The sequence below is a fragment of the Octopus sinensis genome, linkage group LG10 (genome assembly GCF_006345805.1).
Source record: "Octopus sinensis linkage group LG10, ASM634580v1, whole genome shotgun sequence".
NCBI lineage: Eukaryota > Metazoa > Mollusca > Cephalopoda > Octopoda > Octopodidae > Octopus > Octopus sinensis.
In genome coordinates this window covers 16,125,010-16,137,152 of record NC_043006.1, presented here as the reverse complement: position 1 = coordinate 16,137,152, position 12,143 = coordinate 16,125,010, and positions in this window count along the sequence as shown.

The window sequence follows — 12,143 nt, the reverse complement described above, 5'->3', positions numbered from 1 at the left end:
AAATCCAAATTTGATTACATTATAGCAAGCACCAAAGAATGCCCCCCCGACAAAGGAACGAACATCTTATATATATATATATATAAAAGCATGAATGACAGATAAGAAAAAGTAGGCGTGAGGACTGTATTCACATAAAATGCTGTGTATACAAATACGCAATCCTCTATCTAAATACATTCCATGCCCGCTTACTTTTATTTATCTGTCGTTTCTACTTCCTTACCCGCTCGACGAAGATCGTTTTTGTAGCCGACTTTCCACTTCAGCGCTACCTACCTCGAAGGATCTTCAAGTTTGAATTTCGGACTTAACTGAGCACTACTTGATATTTCGTATGCTACCTTTACTGTAACATCCTTTAGAACTTACATACATACATACATACATACATTCATACATACATACATACATACATACATACATACATACATACATACATACATACATACATACATGCATGCATACATATATACTTACATGCATACATATATACATTATATATATTATATATATTATACATGTATTTGTGTGTGTCTGTGTGAAAGAGTGTGTGTGTGTGTGTTGGTAAAAATGACGCAAATAATATGAGTAGAATTTGAGACAAGAAGGAAATAAATAAACAAACTACTGCGCAAAGTCAGTTAGTAAATGTTCATGCGTGAAAAGTGTAAAAATATAAGGTGTGAAAACATCAACCAAAGGAGTATACAGTGGGTTATGAACATCAACTAAAGAAGTATACAATTAGTTATGAACGACGGTGAAATTCTTCCAGAGTAACTAACATGCCACCATACATTTGAAAATGCTCTCGCTACCAAGTTAACTACCTCAGTCAGCCACCTTGACAAACCTGCATCGACTTAGGCAGCACTCGTTCAATATTTCACTAAGTATTGAACGAGCATACGTGTACGACTAGGCGTGCATCAAGAGATGTACCAATAAGACTTTCGACTCTGTGCAGCAATATTGCTACTAAATGTTAATATGCATATCCGTTTCTATATTTATATATTTTCCAGTGTGTATGTATGTATATGTGAGGCGCAATGGCCCAGTGGTTAGGGCAGCGGATTCGCGGTCGTAGGATCGCGGTTTCGATTCCCAGACCGGGCGTTGTGAGTGTTTATTGAGCGAAAACACCTAGAGCTCCACGAGGCTCCGGCAGGGGATGGTGGTGATCCCTGCTGTACTCTTTCACCACAACTTTCTCTCACTCTTACTTCCTGTTTCTGTTGTACCAGTATTTCAAAGGGCCGGCCTTGTCACTCTCTGTGTCACGCTGAATATCCCCGAGAACTACGTTAAGGTGTCACGTGTCTGTGGAGTGCTCAGCCACTTACACGTTAATTTCAAAGCGAGGGCTGTTCCGTTGATCGGATCAACTGGAACCCTCGTCGTCGTAACCGACGGAGTGCTTCCATCCATGTATTTTGTGTATGTATTATATGTGTATGTATGTGTGTGTGTGGTGTGTGTGTGTGTGTGTGTGTGTGTGTGTGTGTGTGTGTGTGTGTGGACATTCCGCTTTCGTTAGAAATTAATGAAAGAGTAACTGATTATGACCATTCTGTAAATGGCCTGTCACAGTGTTTTCATGTGTAAGAAACTACTTTCTTCTCAAGATTAAACTAAACTTTTAGACATACAATATCATTGAATATTTCAAATTCAATTAGGGTTAAATGAGTAGCGTTATGTGTTTAGAACTATTGGAAATACAAGCAGCCAATACGGATCCATTTATGGATTCATTTATCACGAAGCTTGTATTAACAACTCGTGTACATTGTATTGATTGCTCATGTTAATTGCGCTTTCATCTCTCTCCTCACTTATTACATTTTCTCTCCCCATTTCTTACCTCCTCTCTCCCTCGTTTTTCTTTCTATGCAAATAGAAGGCTTCGCTGGTCTTAATCGATGTTTGCTTTGTTCTTTCACTACAATTAAAATCCCATAATCCCATCATCCTTGAAATCTTGATATACTTTTACTTAGATGATCTCACATGGTGCAGTAAGTATCCTTTTAGGTTAACTGGAATTGATTATGATTTCATTATCTTTAAATAGACAATATCATCAATGTATTTTCTTTCACAAACAAAATGGTTTACATGTAATATGAAGAAGAACTGGAAGGGTTGTGAGGTTAATACTTTTCCCCAAAGACAACCACAGTGAAAGTAAAAAGGATCTAAACCTGAACTATAATAAAGTTGCAGACGCAGTTCACACCGGGTGCACTTCATCTATTAGTAAAAGCATATACACTACTTTTGACGAAGCATAGATCAAAATTTGTAAGGATTTACAGAAAAAATTACCTTGTTTTCGGCTGAATGTATATTTCATACATTAACGTATACCCAGAGCGGAAATAACAATTATAGTTTATTGTAATCTAAAAACAAAACACTGTTAGCGCAATCGTAATATAATGTTTAATCTTGGTGCCAAGAAAAGAGTTAAATATGAAAATTGCTTCATTCAGTTTACTTTAACTCTTAACATTTGTAGTTTTTTAAGTAATGTATTCGTGGATAGTTAAGGAGGGTACACAGTTGCTGAAGGCAATTCCAACAAGATACCCTCTTTCACTACGAACACGTTGTATAGCTGTAATGCTCAAATTCATTGTAACACAAAGATTTGGCTATGAAATGTATAGATATATTCTATAGTGATATAATATCAATAAGGTGAAACAATGTTAAGATAATGTAAATATAGATGCAGGCGTGGCTGTGTGGTAAGAAGCTTGCTTCCTACTCACATGGTTCCAGGTTCAGGCCCACTGCGCGGCACCTTGGGCAAGTGTCTTCTGCTATAGCCCCGGGCCGATCAAAGCCTTGTGAGTGGATTTGATAGACGAAAACTGAAAGAAACCCAGCGTATATATATATATATATATATATATATATATATATATATATATATATATATATATATATAGATATATATATATATATATATATGCGTGTGTGTGTGTTTGTTACTGTGTTTGTCCCCCATCACTGTTTGACAACTGGTGTTGGTGAGTTTACATCCCCGTAACTTAGTGTTCCGGCAAAAGTCTCCGATAGAATAAGTACTAAACTTACAAAGATGTCCTAGCGTCGATTTCTTCGACTAAAACCCTTCAAGGTGGTGCTCCAGCATGACTGCAGTCAAATGACTGAAACAAATAAAAGAATAAAAGGATAAATACTGTAAATCCAAACGAATGCTCTGTGTAGCACCTCATATGGATTGTTTATAAAGTAATTTCCATTAATTTAAAGTTTAGATTGGCAGGTAATATAGTCATTAATGTAGATGTATTTGTTTAACCTCTTTTAAAGTTTCTCGTATTATCCAAAGAGCAAATATTAAGTTGTGATGGTTTTTGCCAACCTCATGTGGCAGTCCCAGGAAAAGGAAGAATGTTACTGCTATTTAGCCCCAGGAAACACCGTTTCCAGTTGGCCATGTGACACAAGCGTACTGTGTGTTCTTATGCCTTCAAACAAGGGAGATAAGGACAGTATGCTTGTGTCACATGGCCAACTGGAAACGGTGTTTCCTAGGGCTAAATAGCAGCGGCATTCTTCCGTTTCCTGGGACTTCCATATTAAGTTGGCAACAAACCATCACTTTATCGTGCTGCTACTATATAAATCTCTCTGAGACAATGAGGAATGCAATATTTCAAATGATTATTTATTTTCTTTATATTTCTTCTCTCATTTCATTTCGTACATTACGAAACAGCAGCAGAAAAAATGTAAAAGAATGGAGACGGGTGTCTGGAAATAGGAAAGTATCCAAGTTTCCAACAGAATATATTGCTGGTATTTCGATTTCTTTCCTTGTTTCCTAAAATATGCATTGGTGTTTATTTTATTGATAGAGATTTACACATTTAAGTCAGTAAAGTCGTTTGCTTTTCTTGTTCAATAACAAATAGGAAAATGTATAAAATAAGATTTAAAACATCTTACTACAAAGAAGTCTTTAGGTAGAAAGTTTTGTTTCAAATCAATAACAGTTAACTAAATATTCATGTTTTCAACTGAAATAGCTTGCTTTCATTCAAAATTTACTTACCTGTGTATTTTCCAGATATAACTGTCCTCATGCGTAATATGAAAAAAAGAAGCAAATGAAATTTGGGATAAAGAAATGTGTATTAGAAATAGAATATTCTGATTAATTCTTATACTATTTCCAAAATTCAGATATTCTCGTTGATAAAATACCTTCTTACAGTTGTGCTTCCAAAATCTGTTAATTTTAATAATAACGTTTTCCCGAATACAGTTGAAAAGTTTTAGAATCGTTGAAATATGCGGTATATTTATTATACTTATTTATCAACATCCAGAGAGTTCGCTTTGATCTCATAAATAAAAAAAAATGCAGTTGCATTTTATTCTACACGCATACGCGCGTGCACACACGCAGATTTTTATATGTCAATTTACATCCAAAACGATTTAACGCTAAACTAAAGGATTGTTCAAAACGTTTTAGTAGACGAAGGAAATCAAGCCGAACCATCGAAGTCACTGTCACCTTTGCGTGTATATATATATATATATATAATATATATATATATATATGTGTGTGTGTGTGTGTGTGTGTGTGTGTGTGCGTGTGTGTGTATGTGTGTGTGTATAAGAGTATAAGAGTGTATAAAGATATACACACGGAGAGAAGACCCTTGATAGGACTTCTTACTTGCTGAAAAGGGCACTTAAAAACCTAAACCATGATATTAACTGCCCTTTTCAGTACGTAAGAAGTCATGTCAAGAGTCTTCTCTCCGTGTATATATCTTTATACTATCTTATATAAAATATTTTATGTCTTATGACCTAATTTGTAGTTTCGATGTAGATTCAGAGAATCGTGTCTCTCTCACAGAAAGCCTCTCTAACGGATAAGGCTATCAGCAGATCTGATAGTAATCTAGGCAGCTGAAATCCAGAAGATCTGATCAATTTCGTTACTTCATAAGGAGTAAATAAACCATAAAAGGTCAGGAAGTATGAGAGATGAATATATTTATTTAATCACTTGACATTCTTAAGATTACGGCCGCTTCGTAGCCTCCTTCATGTAGTAATAACTTCACTGTGAAATAAAATTTTGTTTACTCGTTTGCATTATAATGCATTTTACGATACAGTTGTATAGTCACAAATCAATGCAAATAAAGGAACCTAACTGATCAGGAAACCAGAACATCATAGTCACACCAACGGCTTAACTTTGATGTTCTGATGATTTGATGAGCGATCTTCATTTGCACTGATTTGTGAAAATGCAATAGTGCTGTATAATGCATACTATGCATAATAACAGAAACATGAAAGCATAATTTTGTTATTTTGCTCTATACAGAAATTATTATTAATACACGAAGAAGGCTGCGAAACGGCTGTAAACCAGAGGATACCAACTGGTTAAATAAATATATCATCTCTTATACCTACTGACTCTTAATGGTATATATATATATATATATGTATATATATATATATATATATATATATATATATATATACATGTACATATATGTATGTTATATGCATATATTTATATGTTATTTATATTATATTATAATATATTATATATATATATATATATACACACACATGAATGACCACCCTTTATGACCATGGGATTGCACATAGAAAGTTGCCCTCCGGACACTAATCTGGGTAGGGTTGTTAGTGGAAGACCAGCTGTCGTCCATGCATACTAGCCTCCTCTCTCCACGCCACGGGAAAGGTAACTCATTTCTACAGCTGAGTGACCTAGAGCAACATGAAATAAAGTGTCTCTCGCTCAGGAACACAATACACAGCCCGGCCCGAGAATCGAACTCACTACCATATGATTGTGAACCTTACACTCTAACCACCGCGACATGCACCTCCACTATATATACGTACATACAAACACATACATACATACATACATACATACATACATATATATATATGTATGTATGTATGTGACCGTGTGTGTATCGTTGGCGATTTTTTTTCTCCGTCTTCCCTTCCTTGGATCTTTCCTTTCTCTATGTTTCTGACGAAGAGCTCCGCTTGAAACGTTAAATCCTTCTTCTTTCTTTCCTTTCCTGAGTGTCTAACAACACTATACTTGTTCCACGTCCTCGCGTTGTTGTGTTTTCTCTTTGTGTTGCAATGTGTGTATAATCTTAAGTGCAAGACAAGAGAATAAGAGTTAGAAAATAACCTTCGTTAGCTCACATCCGTTTTAACTATGAGGAAGTGTATGCCAAGAATTTGTGCGCGCACGCGTGTATGAGTGAGTGTGTGCCAGTAGGTATATTCCTGGTCAGTTTGTATTTATATCTACATAAGTGTATTATATTATGTGTGAGTCTATTTGTGATTCATTTATTAATTACCAATCGCTCTGTACTTCTGCTTTATATAGTGGCAGTGTGGTAAGTAGCTTGCTAACCAGCCACATGGTTCCGGATTCAGTCCCACTGCGTGGCATCTTGGGCAAGTGTCTTCTGCTATAGCCCCGGGCCGACCAATGCCTTGTAAGTGGATTTGGTAGACGGAAACTGAAAGAAGCCTGTCGTATATATGTATATATATATATGTGTGTGTGTGTGTGTGTGTGTTTGTCCCCCTAGCATTGCTTGACAACCGATGCTGGTGTGTTTACGTCCCTGTCACTTAGCGGTTCGGCAAAAGAGACCGATAGAATAAGTACTGGGCTTACAAAGAATAAGTCCCGGGGTCGATTTTCTCGACTAAAGGCGGTGCTCCAGCATGGCCGCAGTCAAATGACTGAAACAAGTAAAAGAGTAAAAAAGTAAAAGAGTAAAGAGGACGTCAGCGAATTCACCCTTTTCTTGCAAGAGTTTAGCAAATACAGTATTTTTTGAAGTGTATTAATTTCTAACAAGCAGTTATTTGTGCCAGGATGAGAACTATATGTATGTCAGGAGGTATAAACGCTGAATATATATGTATGTATATATGCATGTATGTTTATACATAATACAGATGTATTGAGGGAGAGCAAAAGAGAGAGAAAATTGTATAAGGTTACCGAGGAAAGAGAAAATATTGGAACCATGAACGAGATTGAGAAAGCGGCCGATTAGATGTTATGGTTCGTTGATCACATTCTACAACTATTATGAATCACTTTGTTTTTCCTACTTCTTGTCTTCATTTTCATTATGCTCGCTTGTCCATCGTATTTTATAGTTATGATATCCTTCCAGTCATGAAAGCGTTTAGGTATTTTAGGAGAAAAGTGTTTATGTAGACACGAATAACATTTAAAATGTGGGGTAATCGATGCTATCTTTTGATATTCTTCCATTTCATTATTCATTGTTTTTCATATTTGAAATTCTTTTTGCTATATCGTTTGCGTTTGCATTCATATTTAGTTTTATGGATGCATAAATGCGCTCTGCGTTAACTCCAAGATTATCCCTAAAACATGAATAAATAAAAAAGAAAAAGAAAGAAAAACATAATCCAGAAAATCTATAAATATAACGGAAAAGCAAAATAAACAAAATACTTGTCATAGGATGTTTGTTGTGAGTGACGGGAATAGATTTATAAAAGAATATATATATATATAGATATTTCTTACTTTAAGCACTGACAACCGTGGAGATTAGCATCACAGACAGTCTAACTAGAGAATATTTTCAAAATCCTGTTTGATAGACATATGTACTTGATACTCACAAACTAACTCATATTCTAATGAAATACTCTCTTTGTGTAATTTATTTAATTTTTGAAGTAATCAAAAATTTGAAGAGGTTTGGTTTGTTATCTAATTTCTCAGATATTAAATTAATATTTGGTGGGTTACTTATGATGTTATTACAGGCGCAGGAGTGGCTGTGTGGTAAATAGCTTGCTAACCAACCACATGGTTCCGGGTTCAGTCTCACTGCGTGGCATCTTGGGCAAGTGTCTTCTGCTATAGCCCCGGGCCGACCAATGCCTTGTGAGTGGATTTGGTAGACGGAAACTGAAAGAAGCCTGTCGTATATATGTATATATATATATATATATATATATATATATATATATATGTATGTATGTGTGTGATGTGTGTGTGTTTGTGTGTCTGTGTTTGTTCCCCTAGCATTGCTTGACAACCGATGCTGGTGTGTTTACGTCCCCGTCACTTAGCGGTTCAGCAAAAAGAGACCGATAGAATAAGTACTGGGCTTACAAAAAGAATAAGTCCCGGGGTCGAGTTGCTCGACTAAAGGCGGTGCTTCAGCATAGCCGCAGTCAAATGACTGAAACAAGTAAAAGAGTAACTAATGCAGAAAAGGTAATGTGTATAGTGACCCAAAAGTATCTAATTTTTGCTTGATATGCTTCAGTCATGGGGCTGCCGTTATGCAGGGGCACTGCTTACAAGGAATTAGTCGAACAAATATATATATGTACACACACACACACACACACACACACACACACACACACACACACACACACATAACAAACTTATCAGACAGACATGTTAACAGAAATAGAAAATCCTTGTTTGATGATTTTGTTATTTATATCCTTCCTGATAAGATTGATACATTGCTGACCATAATTTATCCTGTCGGACATTTTTGGAGTGCATCCCTGGAAACGTATGTAGAAGACTTCAACATATAAATGGTTTTACAACATCCCGAGTGTTCGTCTCATTCAATTTTCCTATTTTCTACTAAATACGACTTACTATCCCAGAATTAAATCCTGGGACACTTAAGCAACATTGAGCTACCTTGTAATTATTTCCCTGGATTTTCCCTATATATATATATATATATATATATATATATATATTATATATATATATATAATATATATATATATATACATACATATATACATACTGATATATATATCAGTATGTATATATGTGTGTGTGTCGGGTTCCACATAATTTTCGTCTACTAATTTCACTCACAAGACATTTGATGGCCAGGAGCTATGGAAGAAGACATTTATCCAAGATACAGCGAAGTGGGACTGAACTTGAAATCACGAGATTGTGAAACAAACTTCTTACCTACATAGCCACGACGGTGTACAAATAATCATATAAAAGTTTCTGTTCTGTTGAACAGATCTGTAGCAGTAAATTGGCAAAACTAATCATGTCTTTTAATTCCAACTGCAGCTATTTCAATATGCATTGCAAATCTAAGAATTTCTCGTAGAATAAAGACATGCTATATATATCTTCTCTGAGTTTCTGATGCATTTTCTTCGTTAGGCTTTTGTATGAAATGAATAATCGTTTCATATATAAGGAAACGAATTGTTACTGTTTAATTTCAGGTCAGAGCTAATCAAACAAACTTATGATTGAAGGTGATCTAGATATGACCGCCGGTTATAGTTTTCAGACTTAATTTAGAATAAAATTATCCAGCTTGCCTTTTATGTTTTAAAGTGATGCCAGAGTATTATCTGACAGAAGCTTAGCTGATATTTCCAGAAGATAGAACCACCATAGAGTGTCTCCTTGCTGGCTCTCAAGTACCCGGATGCACAAATGGGACGTTGAAGTATACGCTATTTAGTGTTTTAGTTTCTTCCATTAAACATTCCGAGGTTAGATCTAGGGTTCTTCTTTAGACATAAGGCTAGCAATTTTAAGAGGAAGAATAGCAGTCAATACTATAGACCTTAGTGCTTGACTGGTATTTTATTCTATCGGCCACGAAGGAAAGAGAGAGCCTGAACGAATGCTGCACAGCATTTTACCGATGCCTTAACGATTCAGCTTGCTCGCCGCCTTTCCGAGCCTGAATCTTATGGGGTTAACTTTCAGTTTAATTCTTCCAGGGCCAATAGATTGAGAACCTGCCTAATGTCACTTGATAAGGTTTAATTAACGTCTCTTCTACTAAATAACAAAACAACAAGCGTCCTTACATAGAATAAAAGACAAAAAAAAAGTATGAATGTAACTGTAAGTAGTTTCCTCTGAAGTATCTAAAGAATTTTATGTAACATATTTTGCTCATTCCTAATAATTTTTCAAAGCTGTGTGTGAGATGTTAAATGGCTGATGTAATAATGGGATAAAAGCAAATACTGTAATTGTAACAATCGTCAAGTGAGCAACCATTTAGCTAAAGGTTCCAAAGCGAATATTAAACTCTCTTCTCGAGTCGTTAATGTTTATTGTAAAAGCAAATAGATCCTCCAAGAACTTTCTTGTGCACTTGATTTACTTTCATATTTTACAACACAAAAGTGTGTCTCCAAAATCACTTTTGATTGATTGTAGTTGGTTTGAAGCACCCGCCAATACAAAAATCATTATGTATGTATATATATATTAAAACCAATATATATATATATATATATATATATATATATAATATATATATATATATATATATATATATATATATATATATATATATATATTATATATATATATATATATATATATATATATATATATATATATATATTACGTAGTTCGTAAATATGTATGTATATATTTACGAACTACGTAACATATTAGTTTTAATGAAGTCTTGAAATATATCTTGAATATACCTTAATTTGTTCAGTGGGTTTTGTATCGTTCAATAGTTTAAGATGCACATATATCAACAGACAATGTTCATACGCATACACAGACACACAGCACGCATAGTCACGAATACAAAATATACACAGACATGATACACTGTGATTGCTGATTTGATAGGTCGGATAAAAGAAGAAACAAAACATTTTGTGTAAATTTTGTCAAATTTTACTCCATGGTAATGAATATAGCTAAAATATATCATTTAGACTATAACCAAAAACAGAAAATAAAAATGTGCTATCGTTCACAAACTGAATGCATAACAATTATGTGAGAGATAGGTGCTGATAATTAACAAAACATATGAGAATTCTATGAATATAATGTGTACTGGTGTGTTACTCGTTACACGAAGAGGAATTTTGAAAGGATATTTTTGCCACGATTAGGAATTTCAGGGAAGTTGGCATATATGCAATAATTATAGTTTGACATTTATTAAATTTCTTGGTGCTTGTACAACATGATGGAATGAATACTAATTTTCAAAAGAAAAATACTTATTACCTTAAAATAAAATAAAATAAAATAATACTTAAAAAGTATATAAGTAAATACATATTAATATACACACACACATGCACACGCACACACACACATACAACACACGCATACTTCTTTTCTCCTCCTCTTTTGTACCAGTGATTCTTTCTCTCTCATGGTGTGTAGGTAGATTTAAACTGGTGTAGGTAGATTTAAATATAAAACATAACACTCACGTACACGCAAACATAATTCTCAATCTGTGTGTGTGTGTGTGTATTTTATGTGAAGTTATATATATATATATATATACACTAGCAGAGATACCCGGCGTTGCTCGGGGTTAAAATGGCATAGTTTGTATATAATATATTACAGTTATGTTGAAATAGGTGATATGGGAAAGTATAGCATTGACAACAAAGCTTTTGTGGAGTAAATGATGGGCTAATTCGACTAAGCAACATGCTATGCGTCTGTTTGAAGTATTTCAGGCCCTAATTTGTCATGGAAAACGGGGATGGGGAGTTATGTGATTTTTAAATGCACCGAAAAGATGTCACTAGATATATTCTCTTTTGTAGTAGTCGGCGCTGTGTCTAACACGATCCATCATTTGAAATTTTAACACCTCCTTCAGGTTTGGTCTCCTACATCATTCATAAAGTAAATTTGGAGGAACTGTGATTGTTCATTTTTGGACAATAGGGAACCAATGAGGTGATAGACTTGCCCTTGAACTTTGATATCGGCTAAACTCATGTTTATCTATCTTCTTACATGCACCAAACGATGTAATTTGAAATGCAGAGTTGTAATGTCTGATAGTGTTCAGAAAATGTTTTGACTGAATGGAAGTGCCCTCTAGAAGATCCATAAGAGGTTGAGATGGAACGGTAGAGCTGAGCAGCACATACCATTTGTTTCATTTGAAAATTTTAAAGCTCAACAGAAACGACAATTTGTGTTTAGCGCACGAATTTGGACAGAGTTATTATTTTTATAAGAACGGAATAGATCATAT